Genomic DNA, 22,480 nt, shown 5'->3' on the forward strand with positions numbered 1-22,480 from the left:
TAGGTATTACTCTTGGGATGTTACAAACGCCCCCCCTTGAACGAATCGCGCCTCGAGATTCTCAGGAAGAAGAGAAGAAGGACGGGTACTCGGAACGGAGTTGATCTTCCCGCTCCCAAGTTGCTTCTTTATCGGAATGGTGCGACCACTGCACCTTGAGGAACTTGACAGAGTTGTTGCGAGTTCGACGTTCAGCTTCATCAAGAATCCGAACGGGATGCTCTTTGTAGGAGAGGTCTTCTTGGAGGTCGATGGACTCGTGATCAACTGCACGGCCCAGATCTTTGAAGCACTTCTTGAGCTGTGACACGTGGAAGACATCGTGCACTTTGGAGAGCTTCTCGGGAAGTTAAAGGAGGTAAGCGACTTCACCACGCTTTGCTAGAACTTTGAAGGGACCAATGTATCTTGGCGCCAGCTTGCCTTTGATACCAAAACGATGGGTGCCCCTCATTGGAGTTACACGAAGGTAAGCTTGATCTCCAGGCTGATAGATCATATCACGGTGCCTGCTGCCATAATAGCTTTTCTGCCGAGATTGTGCTATCTTCAGATTGTCACGAATGATTCGCACCTTTTCTTCAGCCTCGTTGATGACATCGGGGCCAAAGATTTGCCTTTCACCGGTTTCAGACCAGTTTAGAGGTGTTCTGCATTTGCGACCATAGAGAGCTTCAAAAGGTGCCATGCCCAAACTGGCTTGATAGCTGTTGTTGTAAGAGAACTCAGCGAATGGAAGGCATTCTTCCCATTTCATGCCGAAGGAGATAACACAGGCACGTAGCATGTCCTCGAGAATCTGATTGACTCTTTCGACTTGCCCACTCGTTTGCGGATGGTAAGTTGTGCTGAAGAGCAGATTAGTTCCCATAGCTTTCTGAAAGCTTGCCCAAAACTTGGAAGTGAAGATACTTCCGCGATCAGAGCTTATTTCCAAGGGAACACCATGAAGAGAGACGATCTTTGCAGTGTAGAGCTCGGCCAACTGACTAGCAGATATTGTCTCTTTGACAGGAAGGAAATGAGCAACCTTGGAAAGACGGTCGATCACCACGAAGATAGCATCATTGCCTTTGCGAGACTTTGGAAAACCAGTTACGAAGTCCATCTCAATCTTATCCCATTTCCACTCAGGAATTTTCAGGGGTTGAAGGACACCGGCAGGTCTCTGATGTTCTGCTTTGACACGGCGACAGACATCACATTCTGAGACATAGCGAGCAACATCTCTTTTCATCCTAGTCCACCAATAGGTAGACTTGATATCGAGATACATCTTTCTGCTTCCAGGATGTATAGAAAGAGGAGTGTCATGAGCTTCTTTGAGAATGAGGTTTCTCAGGTCTGGATCGTTTGGAACAACAAAACGACCTTGGAAGAACAGAGTTCCTTGATCGTCGATAGAGAAATACTTGTACTTGGGCTTGTGCATATTCTCTTTGATGTTCTTGCTGCAAATATCTCGCAACTGTCCTTTTCGGATCTTATCTTCAAGAGACTGCGTGATCACCAAGTTTGCAAGGTAGCCTTGGGGAACGAGCTCAAGATTCAATTTCCTGAATTCTTGATAAAGAGCAGGTTGACTTTCTTGAATCATGAGGTTGTTGCAATAGGATTTGCGACTAAGGGCGTCAGCCATGACATTAGCTTTGCCTGGAGTGTAGCTGATAGACAGATCAAAGTCCTTGATGGTTTCCATCCATCTCGTTTGACGGAGGTTCAAGTTGGGTTGTGTGAAGATGTATTTGAGACTCTTGTGGTCGGTGAAGATCTCACATTTGTTGCCCAACAAGTATTGGCGCCATGTTATTAAAGCATGTAACACGGCTGCAAGCTCAAGATCATGTGTGGGATAGTTGAGTTCATGCTTTTTCAACTGACGAGAAGCATACGCCACAACTTGACGTTCTTGCATGAGGACAGCGCCTAGCCCATGAAGAGAGGCATCACAGAATATCTGGAAAGGTTTAGAAGTATCTGGAAGAACAAGGACAGGTGTGGAAGTGAGCTTCTGCTTGAGGAGGTCAAAACTTTCTTGGCATTGAGGAGACCAAAGGAACTTCTTGTCTTTCTTCAGGAGATCGGTAAGAGGCTTGGCGATCTTGGAGAAATTTTCAACAAAGCGGCGGCAGTAACTTGCCAAACCGAGGAAACTTCTCACTTGCTTGACATTTTTCGGAGGGAGCCAATCAACGATTGCCTTGACGGTTTCAGGATTGACAGCAATGCCTTTTCCGGAAATGACATGGCCAAGATAGACGACTTGAGGAAGCCAGAATTCACATTTAGAGAACTTGGCATAAAGGCGATGTTCACGAAGCTTCATGAGGATGAGGCGAAGATGCTATTCATGTTCCTCATTGGACTTGGAGTAGACAAGGATATCATCGAGATAGACTACCACAAACTTGTCGAGGTATTCCATGAAAATGTAGTTCATCAACCGAGAGAAAGTGGCAGGAGCATTAGTGAGGCCAAAATACATGACGGTGTATTCATAGAGACCATAACGAGTTTTGAAGGCTGTCTTGGGTACATCCTCTTTGCGGATTTTGATTTGGTGATAACCACTTCTCAAATCCATCTTAGAGAACACAGTTGCACCCGCAAGCTGATCAAAGAGCTCATTGATGCGAGGAAGAGGATATGTATTCTTGATCGTTTTCTCATTGAGAGGGCGGTAGTCAACCACCAATCGATCAGTTTTATCCTTTTTCTTGACGAAGATGGTAGGACATCCCCAAGGAGAAGTGCTTGGCTGAATGAAACCAAGTTTTTGCAACTCATCAAGCTGCTTCTTGAGTTCAGCCAACTCATTTGGACCCATTTTGTATGGCCGCTTTGAGATAGGAGCTGTTCCAGGCTCTAGTTCAATGACGAACTCAACAGCCCTGTCAGGTGGCATACCTGGAAGTTCTTCAGGAAAGACGTCAGGAAAGTCGCAAACCACCGGTATAGACTCAAGCTCCGGAAGAGAACTAGGATTCAAAGCAAAGAGCTGAACGGAAGGTGTTTGAGAAGGTGTGTATGTCAAGGTTCCTGTCGCAGTAGGAAGAGAAACTGAATGCTCGGCGCAATCAATGACAACTTTGTTGGCCTTCAACCAATCCATGCCAAGGATGACATTGATCTCTGAATTTACAAGAACTATCAAGGAGGCAAGAAAGATATGGTTTCCAATTTGAATTTGGTTACCATGGCTTATCTTCGAAGATATCATTTGTCCTCCGGGAGAGTGAACCAAGAGATTTGATGGTAAGATCTCCATAGGAAACTCGTTGCTTTGAGCAAAACTATCAGATACAAAAGATAGAGAAGCTCCTGTATCAAACAGTACTTTTGCAGGGATAGAGTTAACGAGCAAAGTACCAAGCACGACGTCGGTAGCTTGTTCAGCCTGCTCGATGTTGAGGTTGTTGACGCGAGCAGCCCTCGGACCTTGCCTGTTGTTGTTGTTGAAGGCACGGCCCGGAGCTGGTGCACGAACCATCGCTTGTGTCGGAGTAGAGCGAGGTGGTGGTGGAGGCAGCTTCTGAGGGCAGGAGGTGGAGATGTGCCCTGCCTGGCCACACTTGTAGCACGTGGGGTCGGCACGTGGACCCATCGGCCTTGGTCCACCATATGCAGGCCTTGGCGGAGGTTGGTAGGTCCTCTGCGCTAGCTGCGGGGTGGGAGGGCGGGGAGCATACCCAGCGTGTGCGGCGCGGGGAGTATATCCAGCTTGTGCAGCTTGTCTTGGCGGTGCGGGATAAGGAACCCACAGCATGCGCTTCTGAGGTGGCGTTGATGCTGAAGGAGCAGCAACCTCTCGAGTATGCTTGCGCGACTCCTCGAACGCAAGCCTACCCGACTCTTCCTTGACAGCAGTGTTGACAAGCTTGTCGAAGGTTTCTGTCCTGACATGAGTGAGCGCGTACTTGAGTGCCGGCTTGAGGCCATTACGGAACCTCTTCTGCTTCTTGGCATCAGTAGACACTTCTTCACCACCATAGCGAGCTAGCTTGGAGAACTCGATGCTGTATGCCATCACGTCTTTGTTGCCTTGAACGAGACTGAGGAATTTCTCCTTCATCCTATCCATGAGCCCTTCAGGAATGTGGTGGCTCCTGAAAGCTTCCCTGAACTCTTCCCATGTGGCATCAGGCGCATTGGCGGGACGCATCTCGAGAAAGTTCTCCCACCATGCGGCGGACCCTCCTGTCAGTAGGTGAGTCGCAAACCGCACCTTGTCTTCTGGGGCGACTCTCGTTGTGTTGAGCATGCGATTGACATCGCGCACCCAATCATCTGCATCCAGCGGTTTAGGCGTAGAGTCGAACGATCGCGGGTTCAGCTGCAGGAAGTCCCGGATCATCACTCGGCCATAGCCTTGACGAGCTTGATCAAAGTTGTGCTGGGTTTGCTGCATCTGACCCAACAGCTGAGTCATATGCAACAGGGTTGGTCCCAGCTCAGGGGGTGGTGGAGGTCTAACCATCCTGTTGAGGGAAAACATTAAGACAGTTGAAACAACATATGACAACAAAGCTTAGAACAAGGATTCAAGACCAGATAACACATCGATCCATAGAATTCATCAAGGTACACCATACATGGTTCAAGTACACATGAGATCCATACAACCGGATACAAGGATGGAACAACTACAACCAACACAAGGATACAAAGATAGCAAATCTAACACATCCACTCAACCCATGGGTTGGTAGTCACCACGATGCCTGTTGGTACGGCGGCGACCACGACTGTGCTGATCCACGGGAAGATGGAGCCTCGGAGTGTACAAAGAGTGAGCCTCAGGACCCTGCTCTCCGTACAGAAGTGGCCTTCGGTGGTGTGGGTCGACCGAGAGAAGCTGCCCACGACGAGGAATGTACCCTCCAACATCTGAAGGAGCACAACTGGGAGGAAACTGCACACTCTGCGGGTAGGAGGGGTGCGACGGCTGAGGAGTGGTATAAGCTGCCAAGTGCTGTCGTGTGCGCCAGAGCTGCTCAGTGACGGAGTCCAGCTCGTGGAGAAGAGCCTGAGTAAAACGGTCCTGGCACTGCACGAACTGAGCTGTCATGAACAGGCGGCTGTTCTCCTGCTCCGGGTCAGCGTACCCACCAGTGTGGTACCTCGCCTGCGTAACACGAACCCCAGACGGGACGTAGCGGTACGGAGACCTCTCGAAGCAAGTGTAGGTGGAGCACAGCATAATGACCATGCAGTACGCTGCTCTCTGCACAGCCATCTCAACAGAACTCGCTCTGGCCTCAGCAAAGTGCTCCGGGAAGTAGCGGAGGTCATCAGCAGGCACGTGGACCTCGGCTCTGTAGCGGTGCTGCTGGTCTTCCCGAGGAATCTCAGTCACTCGATACTCAGGGTACCAGACGTAGCCCAAGTAGCTGAGCATCTCACGTAGTAGCACCGGAAAACCATGGGTGTCCTCGCACTGGGTCATACGGACGATCTGTTGATACGCCATCTGCAAGAGGATATCGGAAGGAAGTCAGGCGCCAGAACAAGGAAGTGGTCAAGATATCAACAGAACAACAGAGAGAAGACATGTTAGCATGAGAATACCAACATGGCAAAGGAACAGATTATATGTGGAGATTGACAACGGATGATAATGAAGCAACCATAGTACAGAAATTTTTCAAAAACACTTTTCCCTATGTCAATACGGTTACCTAGAACACGTCCAAACCTAGGTGAAACAAGATAAGAATAGAGTAAAATCGTTGCTCTTCCTTACCAGAGGGAGGGTGGGTGGGGTAAGAAATAAAAGCAGAATTCCTACTCTCGCGCATAAAGTTTTTCTATATAGCTACCAAAAATATGAGTTTCAAGACACAACTTCGTCCGCTGCAAGGGCTCCTAAAGGCAGTCCTGCTCTGATACCAAGTCTGTAAGCCCCAGGAGTAGGAAAACCCAGAGCGCGCAGGTACGAGGGGTTTATGTGCATGAGGTCATTACAAGGGACCGTGAGGTCGCCTCGCATTCCCAAGCTTATGGGTAGGCCAAGCAACAGCTCGACACGCCCATGCACACAACACCCACCTCATAGGCTCACGTTAGGCTTTCCAAGCCTGAGTGCTTCACCTTCCTGTGCACTTCACACATACACGCACGGTGCACATGATACAAGGGTAGAATACAGATTCAATATCACAACATGACCATCTACGACACAAAAGATGGAAATAAAGGTTCATATATAGCAACGCTCTACTGAGCAAGATCCAAATGACACTCAAAAGGGAAACATATCCCAACAGTACATCATACATAGAGGTAGCAAATAGTCTGAGTACAGACAAGATCCAAATTGGACTAAGAGTCCTGAAGATAACCAAGCGGGATCCATAACCAACAAGCCATAGGCTGCTGCCTTAGGAACGATCCTGCTACGCAATGAAGTCGTCGTCCGTGAACTCGACAAAGTAGCCTCCTGCGTACTGCTCATCATCTGTCGTACCTGTTTGTCGAAAAGCGGGTTCCGAAAAAAAAAGAGAAAAACGAGGGTAAGTACCAAATGGCACGTACTTGCGAGACAAGACCAGCTATGCTTGCTGGGGGGCGGTATAAACTTCGCCCGGCTATATGTGGAGTTTAGCGGCAGCAAAGCAACTAACCTATAGAGACACGCTACAACATTCGTCTACCAGAGAAGGTGAGAGAGCGCATAAGCTAACAGTTCTATACTCTGCAAACAAAACCCAGCCAATGCGATCCCGCTTAGCCAAGAGGTACTGGCAAGGCACTCACACAGTCAACAATTTTATTCCATGTCCGTTGTAGTAGTACTAACTTACTAAGCAGATTATTAGCAAAATTATTAGCGACAAGATTAGGTGTAAGTTGTTCTATGATCGAGTTAAACAGCTCCAAGTCGTCCATAACCGCGGACACGGCTTTCCGAAAAGATATACCCTGCAGGGGTGCACTATTGTTCTCATACACGCACGCTCTATCCTCCAACCAGGCGAAGGAAGGATATCACGACAAGACCGTTCCCAGTTCTGCAAGAAAGTCTAGGGGGGCCACCCAACTAAGCTACCCGTATCGAAGTCCGGCCGTACTCCGAAGCGGACTCGGGGTTTGCGTCGGCAGCTATGCGTGCAAACCACACGCTTCGCTAAACGTCTCGCAAGGTACAGTACAGAATTTAAACACCCAAAGGCAACAGGAAGTAAACACCCGAAGGCAAGAGTAAGTAAAGCATGGCATACATGGCATAGGCAAATAAAACCAAGGTTGTGGCCCCCTTTTCAACAGACTTGAGAAAAGGTAATGGGTGATGGGGGATCCCGATAAAATCTCCCGCGAGTGGTTAGTGCGCTCAGCCTTAGAACAGATAACAAGAACTCGGGTCCTAGGGGACATTAGCGAGACAAAAATCCGATGCTTTCGCAAAGGGGCTCACCGATGCCTCTGCAATATTATTATCCCTTATCAAATTTTAGTTGTAGCAAAAGTTATCATCATCATTTTCAAAAGGTGGTACATGTGTCAACTTCCCAACAAGATATCCCGAACATTTCGAGATATCAACATAAACCCTAAACTCGCCTACGACTCGCAAAGCTGGCAAACAACAAACAATAGGTAGGGCGAGGAGGTGTAACTCGGATATATAGGTAACAGGTGGAAAAGGACACGTGACACAACAGAATCGCAACATAGGGATAGCAATAGACCAAAAGAGCATGAAAATGTAAAATGGGTGAAGGGGTGGGCTCGCCTGTCAGATCAGCGGTAGAAGCACAGGCACGATCCTCCTGGGGGTGCTCGTACTCCTGCTCGAACTGCTCTGCGTCGGCGTCTACTCGAGAAGAACCAAATAGCACATACAAGGAAAGGTATAGCACAAATCAATACAAGTATGCAATGCGCAATATGATGCATGATGACATGGCGAAAATGATATGTGCAAGGCAAAATTAAGTGGGGTGCTCATAATTCACATGAAATGATAAGCACCCTCACATATACCTTAATTGAATTTGCAAGTTTTATTTTTGGACAATTCAGAGATGATGCCAATGATGCATGATGATGCAAGATTTGAATTCCTTTCACTTTTCTGATGAGAATAGACATAAAATTTGTTGAATTTGGAGTTATGGAATTAAAGATATGAATTATGCCATATTACTCAATTTAATTCAGATTTAAATATGTCCAAATTTTAATTATTCAAAACCCAAAACAAAGTTCATATTTGAATAGTTCATGAAATGCTGATCAAAATGGATATATGGTTTGTCAAATTTGAGTTTCGAAAAGTGCAAAAATAAATAGATTGAATTGTAGGCAGATTTCAATTTCAGAAAAGAAAAAGGAAAAGAATTTTGAATTTGGGACAGATCTGGGCGGGAGTCGTTTTGTACAGAGCTGGGGCTAGCTTCAGACGCTGACTGGTGGGGTCCGCGGCCACGTAGGCATGCCAGCGTGGCGAGCCAAAAAGGGGTGGACTTATACTGCGCCCGCGAGGAATCGAGCCCGGGTCGGCTGCGGTGAGGAAGCAGGGCGGAGCCAGTGGAGCTGGTGTTCGGTTTTGATAAGATACGTGATGCATACAAGGTAAAGTATATCCCGCGAGATAACTGAAGTTTGACACTATGAACTGAGAAAGTGACAGTGTCGATTCCTGTTGATGGATTTGTGCGCGAATTTTAAAGCGATCAAAACGATAAAACTGTGCAGATCTAGGCGAGGCTCGGATGTAGTTGAGCAAGTGGAACATGCCAAGATTCGAAGGAGACATGTTTGGGGTGTTTTGGCGCACCGTGGTGGCGGCGAGGTTCGCCAGAAAACGGGGCCGTGACGACGGCGAGTAACAGCAGAAAAACTGCAGCTTCACGGGTCGACTTGGCATCGACATGGGCGTCGCGTCTCTGCATGGATTTGAGCGAAGTAAAACCCTAAGTTGTAGCCCCCAGTGTCGTGCATCGAATGGAGTAGACGGCGCGTCCTGGCGAGGTTTGTGTCGCCGGCGGCGTTCGTCGGAAAAGGGCGCCGTGGTGGACTCGGTGCCGACTTTCGTTTTCGCTTTCTAACCAGGGAACTAGGCATGCTTGGGCAAGGGAGGAAGAGGAGGACGGGGTGTTGCTGCTGCTCACCGCGAGGTGGCTGACGACGAGGGGAACACGGCGGAGGAGATGCCGGCGGCGAGGAAGAAGGAGTAGCCGGGGTAGACGACGGTGGCATGGAAAAAAAATCTTGGCTGTCTCCACGCGTGCCCAGTTCCGTGAAGTAGACCAGGACGGAGACAACGACAAGGTGGTTCGATTCCCGGGCTCAGGTGGCGTCGATGCAGGCCATGGCGACGGTGGCGGTCGTCGGAAGCTCCAGGAAAAACCCTCTCTCTCACTGGATGTTGGAGAGGGATGTGAAGGTGGCGGCGCGGAGGAGGAAACGAGCTAGGGTTTGGGAGCAGGTTTGGTGCTGCTTATAAGGGGATGGTGGGGAGCAGGTCGCCGTGAGGAGAGACGACGCCGTCGCCGTATCGTTCCAGGAAAAGGTGGCGAGGACGACGACGTGAAGTGAGAAGGGTTGCCTCCGTTTACTGTTTTCGGTAACGTATTGATGGGCTGGGTGTTGGGCCTCATCTTGGGCTGGTCTGGTGGCTGCCACGGTGAGAAAGAGAGAGGGTAGATGGGCTCCGGCTGGGTTAGATTTAGGTGGGTTTGGGTTTAGACTAGGTTAGCTAGGGTTTGCTTTCTCTCTTCATTTTCTGATTTTATTTTCTTTTCAAAATAAAAACTGTTTTATGAATTTGATAAGAAGGTAATGTTTGAAATTTGGAAAGGGAAAGAGTATGAGAAGCACACCATATCACATGTGATGGAGAGAAGATGAAGAGAAATAAAATATAAAGGGAAAATATGCATAGAGCTAAAAGGAAGAAATGCTCCATGATTTTATGTGAACATAAATTGGTTAAGCTTGGCAATGAACCAACCATTGTAATGGAGTATCTCCAAGTCAAATAGGTTAGTTAAGCAAGTAGGAGAGGTAGGATAGAAAGATTAGGGTTGGCCCCAATTTTAGAAAATTGGCCATGACCTTTGTGTATTGTGATAAAAGAGGGAGAAGGATTTGTGGTGCCTTTCTTGGAACATCACAAGAGGAGGGGATGAACCAAGAGAGAAGAAGAAGAAAAAACCAAGCAAGCAAAAGAAAACCCAAAAGCAAATGCAATTTATAAAAGCCAAAGGTGATAACATGCATGAGTGCAATATGATGAGATGAACAAATGCAAGAAAAGATAAAAAGGAACTAGGTATTACTCTTGGGATGTTACACAAGGTAATGTCAAAGGAAGGCCAAGGGTTTCTTTTGCGTAAAGCCAATTTTATTTCATGAAAATCTTTTTAGAAACTTTCTTTGTCTTTATATATTTTTAAAACAAAATAATATAGGGTTGGACAAACACAAGGAATCCACCAAGGTTCACCATCCTATATCTCATCCCCAAAACAAGCTAAACTAACTCCAGAGCCACTCGCTGGATAGAGTTAGCATACATTAAGATTTTAGGCAACACTAAATTCAGAGCCACTCACTGGATGAAAGTAGTAATTGCAAAGCAGTTCGAGCAATCATAAGTTCAGAGCCACTCACTGGATAAACTTAGCATGCCAAAACAATTTTTGAAAAGGTTTTGAAAACATAGGAGATTCTTCATCCGCTTCAATCTTCAGTTGCTCAAATTGCTCATATCCGGGAGCACGGCTAATCGATTAGATCATACACTCTGCAGAGTTTGTACACTTTCCCCACTTTCCCCACATGTCACAATCCATCCTTTTTGTTGTATCCTTCATTTGGCTTAACCGGGCATGGATCATGACGAAGTTTTCCATAGAAGCCCCCTATACATAATCCCAGTCCGCCCGCAACTATGATCCGAAGACCCCTCTCCAATGGTGGTACCGATGCAAGGGTTTCCCTCTATGTACGACTAAGCCGGAGCCCATATAGTATGTGGCTGTACTGGAAGCTTCTTTAACTGAAACTTTGAAGATCTCTTTGACCCTGGGCGGTGGTCCCCACCAAAACCTGAGTCTGCAGAGCCACTCACTGGATGCAGCTCTTGTAGACGCTCCCAACATACCACTCCGCCCAGAGGAAAACATTTTGATAAGTTTTTATTTCAAAAAAATATTTTCACTATACAACCCGAGAATAGGCGCATGTCAATTTTCATAAAAGGTTTTGTTCTTTGAAAACCCATATCCCACGTCTACCAAGCAATTGGCTAAGCACTCATACAATATACGCATTTTAATAAAAGGGCTACAAGGAACATGGTAAGAAATCCTATGGCTCTCTACTAGGATAGCAAAGCATAATTTCCCTACACATGCATTTCTACGAAAATATTTGTAAAACATGCATATCAAAAATTGTAGGACAAAAGATCATGTGTAACTAGCCTTTCATTGGTGAAGAATAATTATCTTGTCAACATAGTTACCAATATTAATTCCTTGATAATTCATCCCGTCACTTTTCGTGAAATCTATCGCAACGAAAAGGAAAGAATACTATACATAAACATACACACATTTCAAAAGGAAATATCCAACAACAAAAAAATATCGAAAATATAAATAAACTCCAAATAAAACCAAATTACTTTATTTAGTATTCACTAGCAACACTAATTATATTACGGACAAATCCTAATTAAATTTGCGTAGTTTCCAGTTTAGAATTTTGTGAGAGTTAAGATTATATCCTAAGATAATATGCACAAGGTATTTGACAAGGTTGGGAAAGTTGTTCAAGGATACTAGTGGATAGGTACCGATCATAAGGTTCAGCCTTGCCAAAAGAATCACCTATAAATGATTTATAAATGTCTGGATATGACTTAGGGAAGGTTTAAATTCAAAATTTAAACATGTCATATTCGAAAATTTTAGAATTAGTAAAACAAGTACCACTGTATAGTTAATTTTATTTTGAATCCAACGCAAAAAGAATCGACTGATTCGGTGTTATGAATCCAAAGATATGAATTTTACAAGTTGTGACATGAGCTAGTACAATAGAAAGATGACCAGATCGATCAGTTGGTAGGAAAAGGAAATATACATGGCAGAACTTGAGTCGCTGATACCTTCCAACGATGCAAGAGAAAACGAAGGCTCCCGACGGGATTTAACAGAGAAGTGGTTGGACACGTCGTGCTCGGATTTAACAAATAGAGGACGTTGCTCCTCTCTTCCCGCCAAAGAGGACACGATGCTCGGACTCCTCTGACGAAGCTCATGGGATGGGGCGGACAGCTGCAGCGACGGCGGCGTCGGCTGCTCGTCATGGGCGATCTCCGGCTGCGGAATTGGTCGATTAAAATATGCAGGGAGATATGTATAGACAACATGAAGCGAATGGGGACGGAATAGGGCCCTGGTTGCCAATGGTTACCACATCACGATCGTGTGCGTCGCGGCGGAACAACGTCAAGCGATTGAAGCAACGGCGACACCGCCAACTTAATTGGAATGATGCATAACCATGTCCAGGAGGTAGGCCTTGGCGTGAAAAGCCTTATGGTACGAGGAATTCCCAGCATGATCACCGTGGACGACGAGATCTAACGATGAACTCTCTACTTGGGCTGATAATGGCATGGTCGGCACGGGCTGTACGGAGGATATCTTGACGAACTTGCTGAATCAAAGTGAAGGAGGGGGATTAGGGACACGATGTGACGCGATCAGGGCCTCCTTTTATCGGCAGAGGAAGGAGATCGAGAGTCGAATGCCAACTGGCGGTGTTTAGAGCACCAGTTCAATTCGGGCAATTAAGTCAATAACGTTGAGGAATAAAGCCCTGAATGAAACGCCCATGAGATTATGAGAAACTTTTGTATTGAAGTTGTAGCGAAAAACACACAAGAATTGATGGGATGAGGAGAGGAAGAGCTACAGCCATGGTTGTACGTGCTCATGCTGTTACGGTCTATATACGTGAGGAAGAAGAAGCGACCAAAGGTTCCGTGGCTGGGTGGGTCAGGAATTCGGCCCAACGATAGGAGGAAGGGCCAGTTTGGTCGGCTACTCTTTTTTTTTCTTCGTCTATTCTGTTTTAGGCAAAGGATTCATATAGTATCAAACATTTATATAGAAATTTTCAGGAAAATCCGAATTAAATAAAATACTTATAATAGGCATAGAAATATATTTCCCACCCAAATTTAGATTGGTAAAATCAATTACTTATAAAACAAGCATACTTGTGATATATTTAAATCATTTTCAACAATATATTTGAGGATGTCATGTTATCCCCGTCTCACATTACATTGTTTTGTTCATGGAAATGAAATAAGGTATATCAAAATCTGAAATGCAATAGAATTCAAATAATACCACAAACGAAATATTTTCCAAACCATTTATATATTTTGGAAATGTCATATTATTTCCTCTATTTGGAAAGTCATATTATTCCCTCTCTTATATAATTCAACAAGGTTTGGATAAATAGTTTAAACACCACACAGATCAAAGTGATAAAACACAACGCACAAATCGGATTTGTATAAATTTTCCTCAACCATGATTTATAATTATGGATAGTCATATTTTTCCACTCATGTATAATGTTTTCATCGTAATTGAGAAAAGTTTAAACAAGTCCTCAAAAAGTTTTAATTTCTTCATAAAATTCAACAAAGTCAACAATTTAATCATCTTATTTTATTTTTATTTAACATTCAAAAAGTTGGAAATTTTTGGGATGTTACACTACTATTATCGGGTGTGTCGAAAAATAGTGTCTTAACTTCCATGCTGACATGAACACTCCGTAGGCTAGCTTCTGATATTGCGGTTAACGCTGTTCGGACAGCGATAAAACTTCGCTAACAAAGTATATTGCCGTTGCACCCCGTGAATCTTCCCTTCTTCTTCTCGCTCGACCACGAGAACTGTGCTGACCACTTGAGGTGTGGCCGCAATATATAACAACAGAGGCTCCTTTTCGCGTGGTGCTACCAATATTGGGGGTGTCGATATTGTGCGCTTCAGATGTTCGAAAGCCTTGTCTGCCTCCTCGTTCCATACGAACTTCTCTCCTTGCTTGATCAGCGCGTAAAAAGCAGCGTTTTTTCTCCTAATTTTGCGACAAATCTGCTCAAAGCTGCGACTCGCCCAGTCAGCTGTTGTATCTCCTTGAGCTTTGTTGGTTTCCTCATCGTCAAGATAGCATGTATTTTTTCTGGATTGGCCTCAATTCCCCTGGCTAACACCAAGTACCCGAGGAGTTCTCCCGCAGGAACACCAAAAAAACACTTTGTCGGGTTCAGCTTGAGGCGATACTTGTCGAGATTGTCGAAGGTTTCCCTGAGATCATCAATCAAAGATGACCCTATCTTTGTTGTTATGACGACGTCGTCGATGTATACTTGAATATTTTTTCCAATCTGCGTGGCCAGGCACTTCTGCATCATCCGCTGATACGTGGCTCCCACGTTTTTCAACCCGAAGGGCATTGTTCTGTAGCAGAATACGCCATAAGGGGTTATGAAAGCTGTTTTGACTTCATCATCTTCTTTCAAGCGGATCTGATTGTAACCAGAATACGCGTCGAGGAAGGAAAGACGTTCGCAACCTGCCGTGGAATCGATAATTTGGTCGATCCTCGGGAGGGGAAAGTGATCCTTAGGATAATGTTTATTGAGACACGTGAAATCGACGCACATGCGAAGGACTTCAATGTTTTTCTTCAGGACCAGCACTGGGTTAGCGACCCACGTGGCCTCTGTATGCAGCTCCTTGATGAAACCCGCATCGTGGATTCGACAGATCTTAGATAACATGGCTTTGCGGTTTAGCTCGGAGAATCGCCGCAAAGGTTGTCGGATTGGTCTGGCTCTTGGATCTAGATTGAGGTGGTGCTCGGCAAGTTCCCTAGGTACTCCTAGCATGTCAGCTGGACAACATGCGAAGATTTCCCAGCGCTCACGGTGGAACTCGACGAGCGCGCTTTCCTATGCGATGTCCATGTTGGACGCGATGGATGTCGTCTTTTTTAGATCTGTCGGGTGGATCTGCACTTCCTTAGAATCTTTGGAGGTATCGAAAGCTTGCTCTTGCAAGGATCTTCCTTCGTCAGGTAGCACGTCGTAGTTGGTGGTGAGCTTGGACGCTTCGAACTCAGCCTGCATCCCGAAGGTTTCAGAAAGCTTGTGGAAGTCTTTGTCGCACTTATCTGCCAGGGCGAAGCTTCCTTTGACTGTGATTGGGCCATTGGGTCCGGGCATTGTTCACAACAAGTATGTATAATGCGGCACAGCCATGAACCTGGCATACGCGGGTCGTCCCAAGAGAGCATGATACTGTGATGGAAAATCGATAACCTCAAACTCCAGCTTCTCCTTCCTGAAAATTTCTCAAGTTCCGAACTGTACGTCGAGTAAGATCTTTCCTAGCGGAAAATTCGGCTTCTCAGGTGTGATACCATGGAAACGCGTATCCGTTGGCGTCAGATTTGCCAAAGATATGTTCATCTTCCGCAACGTATCCGCGTATATGAGGTTTAAACTGCTTCCTCCATCTATGAATATGCGAGAGACCTCAAATCCCGCAATCACCGCTGGTGAAATCATAGCTGACTGCCCTGGTCGCGGAACTTGAGGTGGGTGATCCTCTTGAGCAAATCCTATGGCCTGTCCCGACCAATTAAGGTACTCGATGGTTGGTGGAGGCATCTTCTCTGCCATGTATACCTGTCGCGAAATTAACTTCTGCGCCCTGTTCGAGGGCCTACCCTTCTGTATCATCGATACTGCTCCCGTGGCGTCGACGAAACCATCATTATTGCCTGGAGGTGCCGCAAGTTGCAGCTGATGTTGGTTTGAACTGGTTATTGCGGGTGGTGGTGGTAGATGAACTTCACTCCTTGGAACCCGTACGTATGTCCTGTTTGCTGCTTGCGTGTTGGTATTTTCCGCATATCTTCGCAGAGCCTGAAAAGTTCGGCAGTCATTCTGGAGGTGACCCGACTGTCGCTTTCCCTCGCTGTCGAGGTAAAAATGCATCTGGCACGGCCTGTTCAGCAGATCTTCGGGTGATACGTTGTATGGCCTTGGGAACCTAAGCCGATTATTTTGACTGCTGGAGCTCGGTGCATCTCTGTGATCATTGCGCTGGTTATTGCTCCGCTGGTAATCATCCCGATAATTTCCTCCATTGTTTCCTCGGAAGCCAGCCGCTACTTGGCTGGGACCGTCGTAGTCTGTGTTTTGGCGAAAACGTCGCCTATTTTGATAGTTACTTCTGTTGCGATTCTCAATAGGTGACCTCTACCGTTTATTGTGAACAGCATCCTCTCCGTCAGCCCAGCGATTTGCTATGTCCATGAGGTCTGCTATGGTTCTCGGGGTGGACCTGCCCACTTCTTCGATTAAATCTCTTCTTCGGATTCCTGCGACAAACGCGTCGATTGCTCTCTCATCAGACACGTTCTCAGCTGAATTTTTAATGATGCTCCACCTTTGGATATACGCCCTCATTGGCTCATCATACTTCTGCCTGCATGTCCTTAGCTGCTATATTGACGCTGGTTTCTTGCACGTGGAATGAAAGTTCCTCACGAACAAGTCCTCGAAGGTTTCCCAACTGTCGATGGATCCTTCCGGTAGCTTCTTCAACCAGAATCTTGCGGCTCCGCCTATGTGGACTTGAATGCTCTGCATGGCTGTTGCCCTGGTTCCGCTCATCAACTTCACCGTCTCCAAGTAATCAACTAGCCAATCCTCAGGATCTTGCAATCCATCAAATTTCTTGTAATTGTCGGGTAACTTGAAGCTAGAAGGTACTTTAGTTTTACGAACTCGTCGGGTGAAACAAGGGAGTCTGCACAAGTCCTCCTCGCTAACTTCCGGTGACTGCCGACATTCTCGCGTTCTGTTTTCCCGTGCTCTGTCGATTCGAGCTTGGGTCACCGCATTCCTCGCGTCACCTTCTCGTGGAGGATCTCGTGCTGCCACCGTGGTGTGTCGATGACTATTTTGCCTTGGAGCACTTTCGGGTTGCGGTGTGCTTGAGCCAGCTATCGATGCCCCCATAACACCGACTCCTGCCATAGCCATGTTGTACAGTGCTTCCCTGTGGTCTCCCGCAGGTGGTTTGGATGCCATGATGAAAGCATGTGTCGCCATATATCCTGCTTCCGGAGTTTTTGGGATAATGTGCCCTCTCGTGTCTATCGACATAAAGGACATGTCGAGATTCTGGATCAAGTTCTCTCTTTCGTGCTCCGGCACGTTTGCCAGTCGAGATCTTGCTCTTGCGCGGGCGTCCCTGTGACTATCTCCCGAAGTTCCTGATTGTCGACTCAGGTTGGCCCTGCGTGCACTTGACGCAGAAGCTGCAGCTCTTCTCTCATCGAGTATCTTTTGTTGTTTTTCTAGCTCTTGCGTAGCACGAGCGAGTTTATATTGATATGCTTGCAACGCTTCTGGTGAAGCCGTGGTAGTCATCGGCTCTGCACCGCTCATGGCTCTCTGAGCCCTATCCCAAGCTTCTTACGGCAGTCGCACTTTCTCTCGTGGCGTGGTCCCGATGTACTTGTTTCCTAATCCGCGCGTGAGATCTGCAGGATCGATGTATGGATTACCCACATCATCGAAAGCCTCCGACGCTTCGTCTTCTGCACGGCTCGACTCGCCGATTGCACAGACTTGATGATATATTGTAGCTCTGTTTTCCTCATCCTTAGGATCGGTGACACCGTCGTATAGATCGGCGAAGACCTCCCTGATAGAAGTATATTTGTCGATGAAGTCGAGGTTGTCGATGCTATCGGAGTCACTGCCCAGATCGGAGTCCGTGAACGACCCGAAAGTCATGTCACCGAGTAGATCGGCGAGTTCCCCGCCGATGGCGGGCTTGATGAAGCTTGGCGGCGAAATCTCCTCGTCACCTGACTCGATTGATGATGTTGACAATCCCGAGAAATCGGAACTGGCCGCTAAGGGTCCCAAAAAAATCGGTGCCGCGCGACGGTGCGATCCTTCTCTCCCCACGAGGAAGTGGAAGCTCCCAAACATCATCCTCGTCGACTCCTCCAGATCGGCATATGCATGCAAACGGGCGGGAGGGTGAGGAACAAAAGCGTCGAGATCAGAGCGGATCTGTTTACCTCCGTCCATCGCGTTGCTCGCTGTCGATGATGTTGACGATGCCATCGAGATCACCTCCTTGCAGCCTCCAATCCCCACAGAAGGCGCCAATTGATAAGGGATTAACTTATCAATGCGTACAGATTGTAGACTTAGGGTTTCGTAGAAAGTAGAGGGCAAGTAGATCTCGAAGGTTCATCCGAAAAAGGAGCTCTACTATGAAAACTAGGGTTGTGTTGACTATGGATTCGGTTGCTTCTTCCTCCCTCGGCTCCCCTTTATATAGGAGGGGGAGCCGAGAGATTTCGTATCGTACAAGTTTACAGAGTCCGGGTTTCTCCCGTATTGTTACATGACCCGTGTTTCCTAATACAATTCTATTTCCATATCGATATCTTGGGCTTCTGGGCTTCGAAAGCTTTGAGTAATGGGCTTTATATCCTTGCCATATATCCCGGGTACCTTCTTCGGCATGCCTATTTGGTATGCCTATGTCAGCAGACCTGACGATGCTATGGCGGCTCCTGTGGAGCCTGAAGCGGCACTTCTATCCCGAGAGACCCCTTGCTATCCCGCGGGTGTGGCCCGCAGGCCTCTAGCCCTGGCCTGGGGTGGTGCTTCCGTCCTCTGAGAGTGCTCCGGGCCCTCAGGATGCTGCGCGCTTCGAGGGACGCTGGGGCCTGCGTGATTCCCTGCGAGCCCTTCGCCACCGCTGGCTCCTGCTTGCTCTTCCGGTGCCGCGATATTGGGGGCTGGGCTATGTCGTTCCGCCCCTACCGGAGGCAGCCCTAGTGGTGGCGGCGGCAAGTCACTTCCCCCAGGTCGCCGCAGTTCTCGTGCTCGACGGTGCTGACTGGCCGAGACTTCCCCTTGGGCTGCGCGCAGTTCAGCTGACCCTTCGGGCGGTGGTCTATGATTGCGTGCGCACTCCTGCTGGGGCACTCAGGACATCATATTGATGTGTTCCAGTGGCACCCATGCTTGACAATGATGCCGATCCTAATGCAACGCGAGCGCCCCCCTACCTGGCGCGCCAGATGTCACGTCCACGGGACGAAGAACACCGATGGTTTGCACCCCCTTTTTGTTCGGTAGATGGGCGCTGGGCGCTGCGACCTGGATCAAGCACAACACACAAACACACGATTTTTACCCAGGTTCAGGGCGCAAGATGCGAAACCCCTACATCCTGCATGTCTGATCTCCTTGAGCTTGCACAATGTACACAGGGAGCTAAGGCTCCCCCTTCCTTCGCCTCCGATACTGCTTTTTCTCCTCCTTCCCCTAAGCCTATCCTTCTACTCTGCACCAGGTCCTCCTTTTATACTCAAAGGGGACTCCATAGGTACGGTGCGCATGGTGAACACGTGGTCGAAAGGCCATGTAGCGGGTGCGTCAGCTTGCGATGAGGCGCCATTAATCCGTCCTGTCGCCCTGCCAACAGGCTCAGACTGGCTGAGCGCGTGATTCTCCTTGGTTGGCGAACGATCTTCCAGGAAGACAACGCCAAGTTTCCAGCATGCACCTCCGGGAGGGAGTAGACTCCCGGCTCCCAACTCCAGGAAGACAACGCCAAAGGGGTGCCGGGGGCCTTGTCATCCTTGTCCTGGCTAGCCAAGGTCCCACCGCGCCATCACCGCCGGGGCCAGCGCCGAGGGCCAAGGTGGGCGTGGCCGCGATCGACGCACCGCGGATGTTCTTGAGCTTCTTTTATGTCAGCTTCTTTGTAGTGGGTCCGGACTCCACGCCGGAGCCTAGCGCCGAGGGAACCCTGGTTTCCATGTCGTCGACACTCCATTATTCCCTCGTTGACCGTAGTCGATGGAGTGCGATGGAACTCTCTCACTTTCACCTCCAAGACACCGCCTACTTACAACGATGATTTCCCCCAATGCCGCCCAAGGGGACAAACTATTGTGTGGTTGACTTCACACAACATTGTTCAAGAAAACCACTGATGGCCTGCAAGAGCATAGGTTCGTCAGAGCACGTTTTCATGGAAGTATTATTTCCAGTTTTTATATCGATCCCAACAAGGAGCTTAGGAAAGTGTTTATCTGAGGTGTTTCTGTCGCACTCAAGGTGTGACTAGTCTTGAGTGAATTGACTGCAAGAATTGAGATGAAAATGGGTGAGTATGAATGGATGAATATTGAGTGTTGAATAGTGTAAAAGTAAAGAACATAAAAGGAAATAGTATGAATGCTGTTTAGAGGTTACTGCAGATGAAAGGCTAGGCGCGGAGAGATATGGTTCATGGTGATAGTGAATGTGCCAGGTGGAATAAATGGTGTAAGTGATTATAATACTTCTTATTAATATGCAAATAGGCGAGCAACCCGTGTGATAGACGAGACTCCTCTTGGTAGATTCGTCTGACTCCAATGATCCTTTTGCCTGTTACCACAATCCATGGTCAGCACAACAATTAAGGTCGTGAGACTAGATCAAGGATTTAAACTTAGTGGTTCCTCGTACTCATTGAGTTATACTAGCTCCTCTTTGATATCAGCCGTGTCACTCGGGGGTCGCCGATTCACTAGCAATCAAGTTCATATGTATGAGATCTCGGGATCATGTTATGTGGGCCCTTAAATTAGACAACAAGAATTAAGCAAACATAGATAATCTTTCTCACATAGAATAATCACAACGATAATCACACATAGATGGAAATAAAATAGGAACATCACATCTCACCAATCCCCTACATCTCCCACGCCTATGGGGAATTACTCGCACATGAGAGGAGAATAGCACAATGATATAATCATAATGTAAACAGAGTTCATCTCGATATTACCGTAGCAAGCCACAATATGAAGGAAGATCGAATCCAAATACAAACCAAAGTATGAATAGAGTCTCAAACCCTAATCTTACAAGTGTGAATCTCTCTCTCTCTCAAGTACAAGGGGATTATGGATGGGTGAATGATCTAGAGGTCAGGGATCTTGGAGATGATAGATGGAATTCTTCTCCTCCTTCAGATCTCTTCTTCCCCTGTTCTGGAATGTTTTGCAGCTGTTGTGTGGCTCTTCTTTGTATGCCTCCTTCATGAAAAGTACTTGTATTGTCCAGGCGAAGGTGATGGCATATGGTACGGGCGGGCCGTACGGGCAAACTCCGCCCGTACGGGTGGTCGTTAATGCTGCTGGAGGCCCTGAATCAGAAAGTCTTCAATTAGAGATTTGCTTGATTTGTTCCAATTAGCTCATAAATGGCCTCAGATCCTTCCAAAAGTGTCCAACACCTGAAAGTCACATTACAAAACAAGGTTTCGCTATATTGCGATATTAGCGTTAGTTGAAAGATGAAAACCAATGAAACCAAGTGAAAACCAATGGAAAATCCTCGATAAAAAGTGTCAATATTTGGAGCTATCAACCACTACATAGATTGGTGTCATCAAGAGTATTTTATGGCGCCGTTGCCGGGGAAACATAGAAGTATCATGACAAGTTGTCTCATGATCAAGCTTGGAGCATAGTTGATCTTCCACGGCAAATGCCAGAGTATTTTTTGGCACTTTTGCCGGGGAAACATAGAAGTACCATCACCATTGTCCAATAAACCAAGCTTGGGGAAGTGCACTTTCGTTAGATTTTCTTTACCTTTAGATCTACCATGCATTTTAGTTTGTCATGTTTTTGTTTTTGTTTTTGTTAAAGTTTTTAGTTTGTTTTAGTTTACTTGTTAAAAATTGAAAACCCCATAAAAATTAGTGTAATATGCATGCTAAACTATGGAGGGACTTTATGGAATCTCTATGGTTGAAGGTTATGACAAAACTATGGAAGCTTATTATGAATTCGATCAACCAAAGAAGGAGAAAGAATGGATGAACTGCTTAAACATCTGAACCATTTTTTTGTGAAATGCATGATGTAACTTGCTGCACTAAAGAAGTCTTTAAACACTATCAATATCAATGTAAAAATAATAGTGATCCTATAATTAATTGCTTCTTATCAAGAGTGTAAATTATCATGCCATGATATAGAACATGTTGAGAAATATATTGCTTATATTGCCACCCATGAGATAGACTCTATTATTAATGAAAAACTTGAAACTAGTCATGAGGCTCGTGTGATGAAAGTACATAGCTCTATTCTCCTCAAACTTTGCATAGAAGATTTCAGTGATAATGCTTATGTTATTAAATATAAAGAAAGAATTCTTGCTGCCATGGAAAGTACTAATGTTTTGCACGAAAAAGATGATGGCAACATAAGCTTTGAGAAGCACATAGATGAGGAAGAAAATGAAGAAGCTATAGTTCCAACTAAGCTTGTGGACGTGTGGGATGTTACACCTTCACCACCAACATATGATAGTAAATCT

The 22,480-nt window shown here is 46.6% G+C and overlaps 1 long non-coding RNA gene across 1 annotated transcript; it reads right to left on the reverse strand.

Annotated features, from left to right (window-relative positions):
* Window positions 1-6,186: 6,186 nt before the first annotated feature.
* LOC139832232 (uncharacterized) lies at window positions 6,187-7,830 on the reverse strand. The gene is made up of 2 exons (XR_011746962.1): window positions 7,733-7,830; window positions 6,187-6,466 (listed from the first exon to the last, which is right to left on the reverse strand). It is a non-coding gene; the product is annotated as an uncharacterized lncRNA (long non-coding RNA).
* Window positions 7,831-22,480: the final 14,650 nt, after the last annotated feature.

The sequence above is a fragment of the Lolium perenne genome, chromosome 6 (genome assembly GCF_019359855.2).
Source record: "Lolium perenne isolate Kyuss_39 chromosome 6, Kyuss_2.0, whole genome shotgun sequence".
NCBI lineage: Eukaryota > Viridiplantae > Streptophyta > Magnoliopsida > Poales > Poaceae > Lolium > Lolium perenne.